General features: G+C 37.2%; 1 long non-coding RNA gene across 3 annotated transcripts; it reads left to right on the top strand.

Moving 5' to 3' along the window:
• The first annotated feature begins 3571 nt into the window (after nucleotides 1-3571).
• Nucleotides 3572-7743, top strand: LOC114821970 (uncharacterized). 3 transcript variants are annotated; one of them, XR_011576980.1, is made up of 3 exons: nucleotides 3572-4318; nucleotides 6793-6919; nucleotides 7203-7650. It is a non-coding gene; the product is annotated as an uncharacterized lncRNA (long non-coding RNA). The 3 variants fall into 3 exon arrangements; XR_011576979.1 differs by lacking the exon at nucleotides 3572-4318 and having other exon boundaries at nucleotides 4677-6919; nucleotides 7203-7345; nucleotides 7454-7743; XR_011576978.1 differs by lacking the exon at nucleotides 3572-4318 and having other exon boundaries at nucleotides 4677-6919.
• Nucleotides 7744-12779: the final 5036 nt, after the last annotated feature.

Here is a 12779-nt window from a genome sequence, read left to right as displayed (position 1 = left end):
CTAAGCGATCATGTACCCAAGACTTTACTAAAACACAACCCATTTGTTTTTTTTTTCTTTCGCTTCAACTTCCATGCTTCGTAGCATTAATTTTTTTTTTGTTCTCACTTACAAATGAAAAAGAATATTATTAGATCGTAGTACTAAGCGATCATGTACCCAAGACTTTACTAAAACACAACCCATTTGTTTTTTTTTTTTTCTTTCGCTTCAACTTCCATACTTCGTAGCACTAATTTTTTTTTTTTTTTGGTATGCTCAATTTGTAATATAACGTGAAAATGCATGGGTGATTGCATAAGCATGCACCGACTACGCATAACAGCATGCTCAGCACAGTATGACGCATCCAAAACATTTGGTTGTATTCCCTCCCTCTCCTTTTGACCAAACATAAAATATCCTCCGTCTCCGTCTTGAGTTGAAAGTTGAAACCCAAAAGGTGGCTCTGCACTATTCTCTAAGGCCTCGTTTGTCACTATTCTCTAAGGTCTCGTTTGGCAGCCCGTATAAGGAATCGGATAAAATAAGTAATACGGATTCGAGTGTTTGGTGCAACTATGTACTAAATAGTACCTGTATTACTTAAACTGGGCCCACATCTTTTATCCGGTGTCTGCCCGCTTATTTATCCTTCAAGAAATCTCTGTATTATTTAGTCGAGTCCGCGTCCTCGCTCCATCGGTCTGGCACATCGTTCTCTTCTCACTTCCGTTGCCATCGTTCTTCTTCCTCCTTCTCCTTTCTTCTTCTCTCTCTCCTCAAACCCACTCACCAAATCGCTCAGTCATCAATCTCAGGTTCTTCTTCCTCCTCCTTTCTTCTTCCCTTTCTCCTTTCTTCTTCTCTGCCTCTCTCCCTCCTCTTCAGTTCCTCGTCGCGGGACCCGCACGGGGTTCACGCGCCATCGATCCTGGATTTGAACTAGATCCGACTGAAACCCACGTCGTCGGAGCACAAGAATTGCCTGCATTCACCTACTGCCCAACATCGCTGCAACACCGTTCAACAATATCGACAATCCAATGCAACCTTTCGATAAATTGAAGATCAAATTATGGATTAAATTTGGGAAATCAGGTATCATATAGTCACTGGGAATCTCCAGTTCATATCATTACTTCAGGTAAATGTCGTTCTCACTGGGAATCTCCAGTACGTTAAATTTGGGAAGTGTTGATAATCTGCAGTTTGCTATAGGTAACTGCCGTTCTCACTGGCCATTGATGCCAGCACCGACAATCCGCTTCTTCTGTATAGAGGGGGAAGATTGGCTTGAACTGGTAAGGAGAACTGGAGAAGGGATTGAGGGTGTCTGGTGTCTGGGGCTATGCGGTGGAAAAGATCTAGGGAGATTTTTTTTTTTTTTTTTATAATTTGGTTTAAATAAAGGACAAATAGAAAATAGAAAATACTATCAAAGTTCAAAATCACAAACAAGATATTTTTATTTTATTTTTTATTTTGATGCATTCGGTTGTTGTGATTTTTTTTTTATTAGTCATCAAATTTTTTTAGTAAAAATAATATAATCCGATCTCTTATCCAGTACAGTACCAAACAAATTATAAATAATACGGTTATTAATACGATACTGCACCAAACGCCCGACTAATTTAGTCAGTACAGTCCGATGACAGATATCCTATCCGACTGAAATAGTCAGTACAGTCCGAGCTTCCAAATGAAGCCTAAAAGAAGCAACGATTTCCAAAGTCAAATAATATGATAATGGTAAAATATTAGTTTTTTAGCCAAGATGATCTTTGAGATTTACATAACACATAAATTTGGTCACTGAGATTGAAAATCAATTTAAATGGTCCCTGAGATTATCCATCATCCATTATTTTGGTCATTCCGTTAAAAACTCCGTTAAGTGGTCCCGAAGCTCATACCGGAAACAAAAAATTTTGACCGAAAGTTTAGGCAATTTTCAAAGATTCATAACTCAATCATTTCTTAACCAAATTCGACCCATAATATATCAAAATAAAGATAGGCAATTGTTGAACAAGATTATACATATTTAGAAGCCTAATAGTTGTAGGAGATGGCCTGAAAATAGCCTGAAATGTGACTGATCTGAGAAAAAACTGGAAAACTCGTCTGAAACTAAGTAAACTTTAAACGTTCATAACTTCTTTAATACTCAACGAAATCAAGTGATTCAAAGATGAAAACCATACTTCTCAATGAGACGAAGAAAATGGTAGCTTTCTCGAAGGCTAAATCGCAGTGGTTTTGCCAGAAAAATGTTCGAAAGTGGTTATCTTTGTCTCGTTGAGTTAGCCACTTTCGAGCCGTTTTCCTGCCAAACCACGACAAACAGTCACAAGTTCATACTTTCTTTTTTGGACTTGGATTGTCTGCCCTCCCATTTCGGTGCCCTCCCAGTGCCCTCATATTTTGTGTTGTCACAATTAAGCCACATCAACATTTTATATTATTTTTTTATAAAAATAATAAAACAAAAAGAAATAGTAATATAAAATGTTGACGTGGCTTAACCGTGACCACACAAATAGGAGGGCACGGGAAGGGCACCGAAATAGGAGGGCAGACAATCCAAGTCCTTCTTTTTTACTAGTAATTTTTTAAGTCAAGATCAGAGCAAGCACAATGACGTGGGGCGTGTCTGGTGCTATCGTATATAAGAGAAAGGTTAGATTGCATTTAGGAAGGATGTTTCTCTTTAACTAGAAATATCTTAAGATAAGAAAGCGTAAAAAAGAAATGTTTTAGCCGTTGAGAAATGTATTATTTTCTTCGTCTCGTTGAGAAGTATGATTTTTAGTTGAATCACTCGATTTCATTGAGTATAGAAGAAGTTATGAATGTTTAAAACTTAACCAGTTTCCGGCGAATTTCCCAGTTTTTCCGCTGACTAGTCACCTTTCAGGCTATTTTCCGACCATCTGCAGCAACCATTGGCCTTCCAAATATGTATAATCTTGTTCTACACTTTCTTATCTTCATTATGATATATTATGAGTCGAATTTGGTTAAGAAACGATTGAGTTACGAAGCTTTGAAAATTGCCCAAACATCTGGCAAAAAATTTCAGTTTCTGATACGAGCTTCGAGACCACTTAACGGAGTTTTTTAATGAAATGACAAAAATAATAGATGGTGGACAATCTCCGTGACCATTTCTATTGATTTTCAATCTCAGAGACCAAAGTTATGTGTCATGCAAATCTCATGGACCATTTTGGCTAAAAAGCCTAAAATATTTAATTGGGTAAATCTCAGTTTACTACCCTTAGTTTAGTAGTTTTTTACATTTAATACATAAGTATTTTTTTGTTCCAGAGTCATACCGAAAGTGTTAATTTTGAAACAGTCTCATACATCCATTAGTCTGGCTGTTAAGTCTTCCGTTAACTGATGATGTGACGCTCATGTAGACAATAACTAGGCGCCAGTGTCATTAAAAGGTCCACGTGAAAATTTAAAAATCAAAAAAATATTTCTCCCCCAAATTTAAAATATTAAAATAATTAATTAAAAAAATAAAAAATAAACCCAAAACCCCCTTCGTCTTCCCCAGCCGACACCCCTCCCACCCACCAACACCCTTCCCCTTCCCTGATACCCACCCCTACCACCAAGCCTTTTCTCCTTCCCCAAAAACCCAGCCCCTTCCCTTCCCCCAAAACCCCAAAATTCCATCCTTCCGTTTTCTCCTCTGCGACAAACAGCAAAAAAAACCACAAATGTTCGCAAGGCTTTCACTTCCGGGAAGCCCGAGACGCCGCTCCAGCACCTCTACCACTTCGCCGGATCCAAGAAGTCCAAAATCGAGGAGGTCTGCAAGGTCCACTACCAAGATATCATCCTCGCCGTCGACGGACTCCGATCTGTTCTCTCCGACGTCGATTCTCTCAAGTCTTCTCTCTCCGATTCCAACACCAAGCTCCAGTCTGTCGACCTCCCTCTTCTATCCTCCCTCGACGCCTTCGTTGAAGCCTAAAACAGATCCCGCAATGTCAACCTCGCGCTCGAATCGGTCCGAAAGTGTATTCGGATACAAAAGCGGAGGTTCACAGTTTATTTTAGCCTAGTATTGAAGTACACCAATCACAGGTTCACAGTTTCTTTCTCTAGACCAGCAATGGCAGCAGTGGCAGTGAACGAACTGAAACTCGGAACGACGTCGCAGGCCTCTTGGAAGGCAAAGCAGTGAGCGACACCAAGGTTCTGATATCCGACCTCTGCCGCCAGTTCTACAATCTCGGATAGGTCTCAGGGACCTGCAGCAGCATCACAATCAAAGTTCCTAAGCCCGAGCAGCTCGTAGTCATGTCCCTATCTGGTATCTCTCTCTTTCTCTCTCTTTCTCTCTCTGTAATCGTTTAGTTTCACTTTTGAGTTTTTGGGGTTTCTGGGTATTCATGGATTTTGCTCAATTTGCTAAAGTTTGTGTTTTGTTTGTTCTTTTGGTTGTTTGCTTTCTGGGTTTATGTAATTTCTGCAAAATGTTGAATCTTTTGGCTCTTCTATGTTGCTTGGTATATAGATTAATTGTGGGGTTTGTTTTGTGTTGATTAGTTAGTGTTATTTTAGTATGAGCTCGACAGGTTGGCTGTTTGATTAGTGAGACTTGTTTTTGGAGGAAGGGAAGGGGCTGAGTTTTTGGGGAAGGAGAAAAAGCTTGGTGTTAGGGGTGGGTATCAGGGAAAGGGAAGGGTGTCGGTGGATGGAGGGGATGGAGGGGTGGAGCCATGGAGGTGTGGAGGGGATGGAGGGGTGTCGGGCGGGGAAGACGTAAGGGTTCGGGTTATTTATTTATTTATTTTAATATTTTTTAGAGAGATTTTTTTTTTTTGAATTTTTAATTTCCAAGTGGATCCCTTAATGACACGTGACGTTCAGTCATTATCTACATGGGCGTCATCAGTTAATTGGAGACTTAACAGCTAAACTAATAGATGTATGAGACTGTCCCAAAATTAACGTTTAAGTATAATTCTGAGACGAAAAAAACTTCATGGACTAAATGTTGAAAAACACGAAACTTAAAGGTAGTAAATTGAGATTTACCCTATTTAATTTATCAGCTTATTTGGTTTTTTTTTTTCTCTTTAACTTGCATACTTACAGACATTATGCCCGAGGGTTTTAGGATACAGGACAACACTCATTGTTGACATTATTATGTGAATAATATTTATATTTACGGAGATATTTGAATTTTTTTTTTCTCTTGGTCTCATATGAAATTTGTTGTGACGTGTTTTAATAATTTTTGTACAAGTAGTCCTGATACCGATGGTAATAAAGAAGGGGAAATTTGAAAAAATAATGAAAATTTAGATCTCACATAGAATTATAGCAATAGGTTTAAACTTCTGATAATTATAACCATAAGTTAATATGAAAGTATATTAATACTTTCAAATGAGTTTTCCTAAGAAACCTAAATTTGTAACACAAAAATCAAAATTTACATTTCAAAAGAATTAAAAGCGATTCTTTTGTTCCCAAAATTCTTAAAAATTGAATTCTTTCATCCCAAAATTAAAAAATTTACATACCTATTAACTATTAGCTAAGATGACGATTGTCAAAACCAGAATGTGACTTCTTAATGAACACGCATGGACATAATTAGTTGTTCACATAACCTTTATCAAATACTCACTCAGATGGTTATATCACATTCGTCATAATTGCTTCAATCATAGAGTGAACGCCTCAATCTAATTGAGAGGTTGTGGGACCATGATTTTCCATAGCAGAGTAAGGCGGCTCAGAATACGCATACCTCAAAAGTCTAGTCATGGACTTAACAGTCTCCAGTACGGAGTTGAATAAATATATCAACGATGCCACCATCATCATATTCTGGAATCAGCGGGCAAAGTCCAACGACTTCACTAAGGGCTGGTTTGGTATTGCCGTGCTTTGAAAAAAAGTTGTTGTGAGAATAAGCGGTTGTGCTGTGAGAATAAGCCGCTGTAAAATAAATTAGCAGAGTGTTTGGTAAACTTTTTTGTAAAAGTGCTTTTGGAAAGAAAAAAAAAAGCAGTCTGATTGTGGGTCTTTTCATTAAAGGAGCACTGTAGCTCCGTGTGCTTTGAAAAAAAAGCCAGGTTTCCAAAGCTGCAAATAGCAGCTTCAGCTTTTTCCTTTGATTTCAGCTTATTCTCACAGCAGCTTCCAAAAGAAGCCCTTTTTTTTTCAGTTTACCAAACACCTAAAACCCTCACAGCTTTTTTTCATGAGTGCTTTTTTTTTAAGCACCTCACTCCCAAACCACCCCTAAGATTGATCATCTTGTTCCGCAAGATACGAAAACCTAATCTTGCAAGGAATCATGTTTCCCAATCTTGGACTCCTTACCATCTAAGGATTGGTGTGCCTCGCAAGTAATCACACTATGCAATATCTACTTCCTAGCTAGATATCCTTTTGAATCTCCAGGTTTAATAAGGATTCTATTCTAAAAGGTCCTCTTCTCAACTGGTATAAATATACCCATCTAGAGTTTGGTTTTAGTAACGCAATTCCTGCACTGTTACTCTTTTGCCAATTGCTTGAATCTTAATATTGCATGCTACTTTTGAGTCTTAAAATTTTATAGATCATTCATAACCTTAGCTGGACCGAAATTGAAGTGTCAGATATGTATTTACAAAAGTTTTGCAACTCATTCCTACTTGGGCTTTTTGTTCCTGTACTATATGTTATTAGTGTTAGAAGTGATTCCCCTTTGGTTTTGTACACGTTGATCATCTTCCTTTTAAATCTTTGATGAGTCTGCCAAGTATTTTCCTTGATTTTTAGCGGAGCTTCCGCTAGAACCTTCACTGTCAAAGACCTAAGTGGAGGCAAATGATTATGGCTGATTATCCCAGGCTTTGACTGTTGCTGCTATATTATCTGCAGAAACCACATTGCTTCCTGGTCGAAGGTAAGCTTGTTAAATTTTTCCCAGAAGGTGGTGCCCTGCCCTTATGTATGTTGTGAAAGTTAATAGCATGCGTTGTGTTCTAAGAATCTCAAAAATACTCAAATATCATACGTCGAACTAAATGCACACTCATCTGCACACAAACGTTACCACACATATGGTTAAAGTTGCGTACCTCTAAACATTAGAAAGATATTTGTGGACCTCTGCACTTTCCACGAGGCACTTGAGGTATGAATATTTCGTTTGAGATGATTATTGTTGAGTATGCCTCCTTTTGCAGCAAGAGCAAGGAGAAGAAGAGGAAGCATGAATATTTGGACCTTCCTGATGGTTCTGGCTGGGGTGATCATATCCAGTTGCTACAGATATATGAGTGTTGGCATCAAACTGACTATGACATTGATTGGTGCAAGGATTATCGCTGTAGGTACCTTATTAATATTCTGTATAAGAAAAACCTGATATATTCAGGGCATTGGTGACATGATTCTAGAATTTGCTTGTTATGTTTCTGGAACTCATTGATTGTAGGTGAGAGGGATGAAGTTTGTCGAGGATGTAAGGAAACAGCTATCTAAAATCATGCAGAAAATAGCAAAAGGCGAGTAAGCTACTGTTGGGGAAAAACTTAGTACACAACTGTAATACAAGTGTTGAAGAGACAACACAAGTAAACAAATTACTTGTATTACACTTACAAAAGATTACAACACAAAAACTCTCAAGGACACTTTTTAGAAGTTATGACACTCACTTTTTCTAGAGACACACTCTAGACTACTCACATTCTTCAAAAGACTACTCACTTACAAGGCTTCTCACTCTCTTACTTAGCTATCTTCTTAGCCACTTTCTTGATTTGTTGATTCAACATCACACCCATATTTATAGGTGAGGCCTTGGCATTCTACTAGTTTCTAGTTCTTTCTACAAACTAGAACTAGTTTCTAGTTTTTAGTATATTCTACAAACCTCTAGCTTAGATAATTCTAGACTAGCCATCCTACTTTGCATGCTAGAATCTTCTAGAACAATTCCATGCATGTTTGAACTAGAACAATCTAGTTCATTTGGACCGATTGATCTTAATGGGCTTGTGTTAACACTCCCCCTCAACACCAGCTCATTCTTTTCTTCTCGCTGAGTCAACGCTTTATCTTGAACACCCATTTGCATGATATGGGTTTCACATCTCTTGGCCTTGCCACTGGATCCCATGTTTGATGTTTCTTTAACACATCGACCTCTTCTCCTAGCTTTACACCACTAAGAATTTTGTGATGCTTCTTTACGCATCTCAACTTCAACTGCTTCTTCTACTATGGCTGCGTTGGCGTATTTGGGATTTGGCTTCAATATTCTTGTTGACCTCCTTAGTTGTGATCATGGAATTGATACTTCCACTTCACTAGGTCTAACTTCTCCTGGTTGTTGATACACACTAGTTTTCCAAGGAATCTCACTCCCCCAATTTCATGAATTGCATTTCTTGTTTCGGGTGCGGTCCACCACACCATTGATTCCCTAGTATTTAGTAAACGTTGGAGTAATCCATAATCAGAATTCAATTCCCCTTTTTTTATTCCCATTACCCTTATGTAAATGTGCCCTAAGAGAGATAGATTTACTTGCGTTGGTCGACTTTATTTTTATTAAAAATTGGTACAAATTATAGTACAAATATGTAACACGTTATTCTTTAACAAGACATAAGGCCCGTTTAAGTATTAACGGATTATGATATATGATGATTTTTTTTTATATAACGATAAATATTTAACGAGAGGGGATAATTTAATGAACACAAATATTCAATAAACATTATACTTACACAAATATTAAAATCAAATTGCACACTTGACCAAATAAGCATAGCAATTCATACATAGAGTTCAAAAATATTAAAATTACATGCCATTGAATAAATATAACAAGTCTTACATGGAGAGATCCAAATTATTAAAATTACACGCCCTGAATAAATATGACAAGTCTTGCATGGAGAGATACGAATATAAAAACGTAACTAGTAGGAAAAGACGACTATTGCTCTAATACATTCAAAAGAAGAGGAATGGACCATGCATTCTGCTGATAACTAGCTCTCTCTCCCCATCGTTCTACTGATCTGAAAATAACAATGGAAGTGAAAATAATTAAAAATAATTATTAATAAGATACTCAGACAAAAAACAAAAGAAATAAGCAACTTAACAAACATTGGTTTAGTTGTAGTTTGCCTAATTTTTTGTTGCCAATTGTCGCATTTGTAATTTTTTAGTGTATTTTTTATTTGAGCAACATCAACAACTCATTTATTATATATACGCAAATCATAGTTTAGTAAAATATGGAACACGCGTGTGGTGTATAGGTGTTATTTGGGAGTTTTTTTTTTAAATGTGTATACACGTAAAATATCTGTATTCATAATTTTGAGGCCAGAAATATACTCTCAAAAAATATAAACATGAATTAATTAAAACGATTTTTCTATAAAGTAACTATAAGAAGAAAGCACCAATCACTTGGGTTTTAAACTAACTATTGAGTTAAAGCCTAAAAAGCTTAACATGTCCCAAACACACATAAATCAATAAATGGTAATTCTGAGAAAAAAAATTATAAGAAAAAAGCAAAAAAGTATGAAGAGACTTTAAATACCCAAATTTTAATAGTTTTATGTGATATAGTTCCAAAATAGAACAGAGATGTCAGCTATGACATGGGTCGCGCGGTCCCAGTTGTGAGATATGACGTGGATCACGCGAACCCAGTTGTAAGATAGGACATGGATAGCGCGGTCTTGGACATTTCGAAACCTTAAGTTAAGCAACAATAGGACCACCAGAAGAGGATTGAAGGAATAAAGCATTGGATTATAAAATTGGGGTGCGAGTATGCCACGCAACGCGAGCCAGTAGATAGCCCACACTAGGCCAAGTCCTACCCAGATAACAAAGCGGTGTAGAAGTTGGGCGGAGAGAACAAAAAGTCCAAACCAAACAATAAATAGTGCCGCTATGGTCACGACAGAGAAAATGTAGAAAGGGGGAAGGCATGGGCAGTTATTCAATTTGCACTCACAACTAGACGGATCGACGGAGGGAGGTTTGACAAAGTAGGTTGGATCCACCCCAAGGGGAAACATAATGGTAGCTAAGGCCAAGAGGATGGTCAGAGTTATGTGTGTTTGCGGATATGGAGGTGAATTTGTAGGAGGGTTTTGATTTTCATTGTCCGCCATAGTGGTGGTCAGCTGGGAGAAGAAAGGGAGAAATAAGAAACGAGAGCTGAGTTGGCGGAAGTGGTGTAGAGAGAGGCAGGTAAGAAGGTAGCGTGAGAAAGAGTTATGAGACAGTATATATATATATAGCGGCGAAAGATTTTTTACAATAACTCAAAAGAGACTGGGACCCTTATTATTATAACAACTCAAAAGAGAATGGGACAATTTGTTCTCGGGGAGAATGGGGGACATTGTTATGATAACTCAAAAGATACTGGGACCCTTATTATTATAATAACTCAAAAGAGAATGGGACAATTTGTTCTCGGGAGAATGGGGGACCCTTATATTATGATAACTCAAAAGAGACTGGGACCCTTATTATTATAATTACTCAAAAGAGAATGGGACAATTTGTACCCGGGAGAATGGGACAATTTGCGCTCGTGGGAGTGCTTCTTGGAGGAGGGACTGGAAAAGTAAATGCTTCTTAGAGGAGGACTGGAAAAGAAAGTCGTGGGAGGACTGCTTCGTAATTTTCAGAGTTGGCTTTGCATGACAAACCGGTTGAGATTTTTTGAGACAATTTGTTGTTTGGGGGGGGGGAGGGGGAGGGAGGACTAGAAAAGAAAGTCATGGGAGTGAAAGTCGTGGGACAATTTGCGCTCGTGGGAGTGCTTCTTGGAGGAGGGACTGGAAAAGTAAATGCTTCTTGGAGGAGGACTGGAAAAGAAAGTCGTGGGAGGACTGCTTCGTAATTTTCAGAGTTGGCTTTGCATGACAAACCGGTTGAGATTTTTTGAGACAATTTGTTGTTTGTTGTTTGGGGGGGGGGGAGGGGGGGAGGACTAGAAAAGAAAGTCATGGGAGTGAAAGTCGTGGGAGTGCTTCTTGGAGGAGGGACTGGAAAAGAAAGTGCTTCTTGGAGGAGGGACTGAAAAAGAAAGTCGTGGGAGGACTGCTTCGTAATTTTCAGAGTTGGCTTCTTAATTTATAAACTATTGTACATTGCAATCAACGACTAGGATTTCCACATCTCAGTCATTTCTTGTATATCGTGCGATTAAATTTCGTTAAGTATTATTTGTGTTTAATTTAAAATAATAAAAATATTATATTACTATGCTACTTAGAAAAAGAATCCCTTCCGGAATATGTTATAGGGGTGCGATATCCACACATCTCATTTTACTTCTCACACACTCTTCTAATTTTTGGCCATTGGATCGGATGAATTGAAGAAGATAAACAGACATAAATTAACCAGGGGTGTGTGAGAAGTAATTTAGGATGTGTGGATAGCACACCCCATTTTATATTAGAGCTTTTAAACGTTAAATTTTGGTTATCATGTTTTTATATATTAAGAATCTAACAATTTAAAACTTTATAACAACAATTTTCCATTTTCTTAGATAGGTGGGTCTCGTGTGTAGATCTCATCTCCTTTAAAAAATATGTGAAACAAACATATTAATTTTGTGTGTATAAATAGAATTATTAGTATGAAAATATGAGACAAAGTCTAAATTAGATTAATACTTAAATTAAATATCAACCTTATTATTTATCCATAATTTAAAGTCACAAAATCTAAGAAATATTTCATGCACTGTAGTATCGAATTTTTTGCATACTCACAATTAAATGCACATAAAATATGAGTTTGAAAAACCTAGGAGCTCTTAATTAGAATTTAGGTAGGATTCAAAAAATAAACTCCATTTATGCTCCAGTAAAATAACGAGAATGTTTAAGGTAAAGTAGGAGTAGCCGCAATTGAAGATAAGATGAAAGAAAATCGATTAAGGTGGTTTAAAAATGTGAACCAAAGACCTGCATATGGTCTAGTTAGAAAATGCGACTATGAGACGAAGGCTTAGGGCAAAAAGGGTAGAGGAAGACCTACAAAGACTTGGAAAGAAACTTTATGAACATATATGGAGTACTTGGAGCTAGTAAGAGACTTGGTGTAAAAACGAGTGCAGTGGCATTCTATGTTTCATATTGCCGACCTCACTTAGTGTGATAGTGCAAATCCTTATTGAGATTCTATAATATTTTTAGATAGTTTCTTGATTGTAATTGTATTCCTTGGAGTAAGATTCTCTATTTTTAGATAGTTTCTTGATTGTAATTGTATTCCTTGGAGTAAGATTCTCTCTTCCTAAACACTATATATAAGGCACAATAGATTAAGATAAAATACACCACAAAATTCACGAATTCTATTCTCTCTCTTACCGCCGGCTTCCAAATCCATCTCTCTATAATACCTTAGTAAAGTAGCGCTATAACATGTTATTAGCACGTTCCTACTATTGTGGTAAGGATCTAAAGGTTCTTCAAAGCGGTTCTTCTAAACTAGCATTCAAAGGCTTTCTTACCTTCATGCATCATGACATTCACACTCTACTATTCTTATTATTATTATTATTTTATCTAGTTTCCTACCTAAACTTAAATTTTTCTGACACTTTAGTACTTATGTCTTTCCATCAAATTCTCTATTAAGTGATGACGTGACATAACTATAGCCCACCATATTTGCCAAGAATTATCACTAGACACTGTGGGCTTGGATATACAAGAGAATCTCTCATCCACATGGCAAATATGGTGGATCAA

This window comes from Malus domestica, chromosome 16, assembly GCF_042453785.1.
Source record: "Malus domestica chromosome 16, GDT2T_hap1".
Lineage (NCBI taxonomy): Eukaryota > Viridiplantae > Streptophyta > Magnoliopsida > Rosales > Rosaceae > Malus > Malus domestica.
The sequence above is the reverse complement of the archived record's forward strand: the minus strand, read 5'-3'. Positions and strand labels throughout refer to the sequence as shown.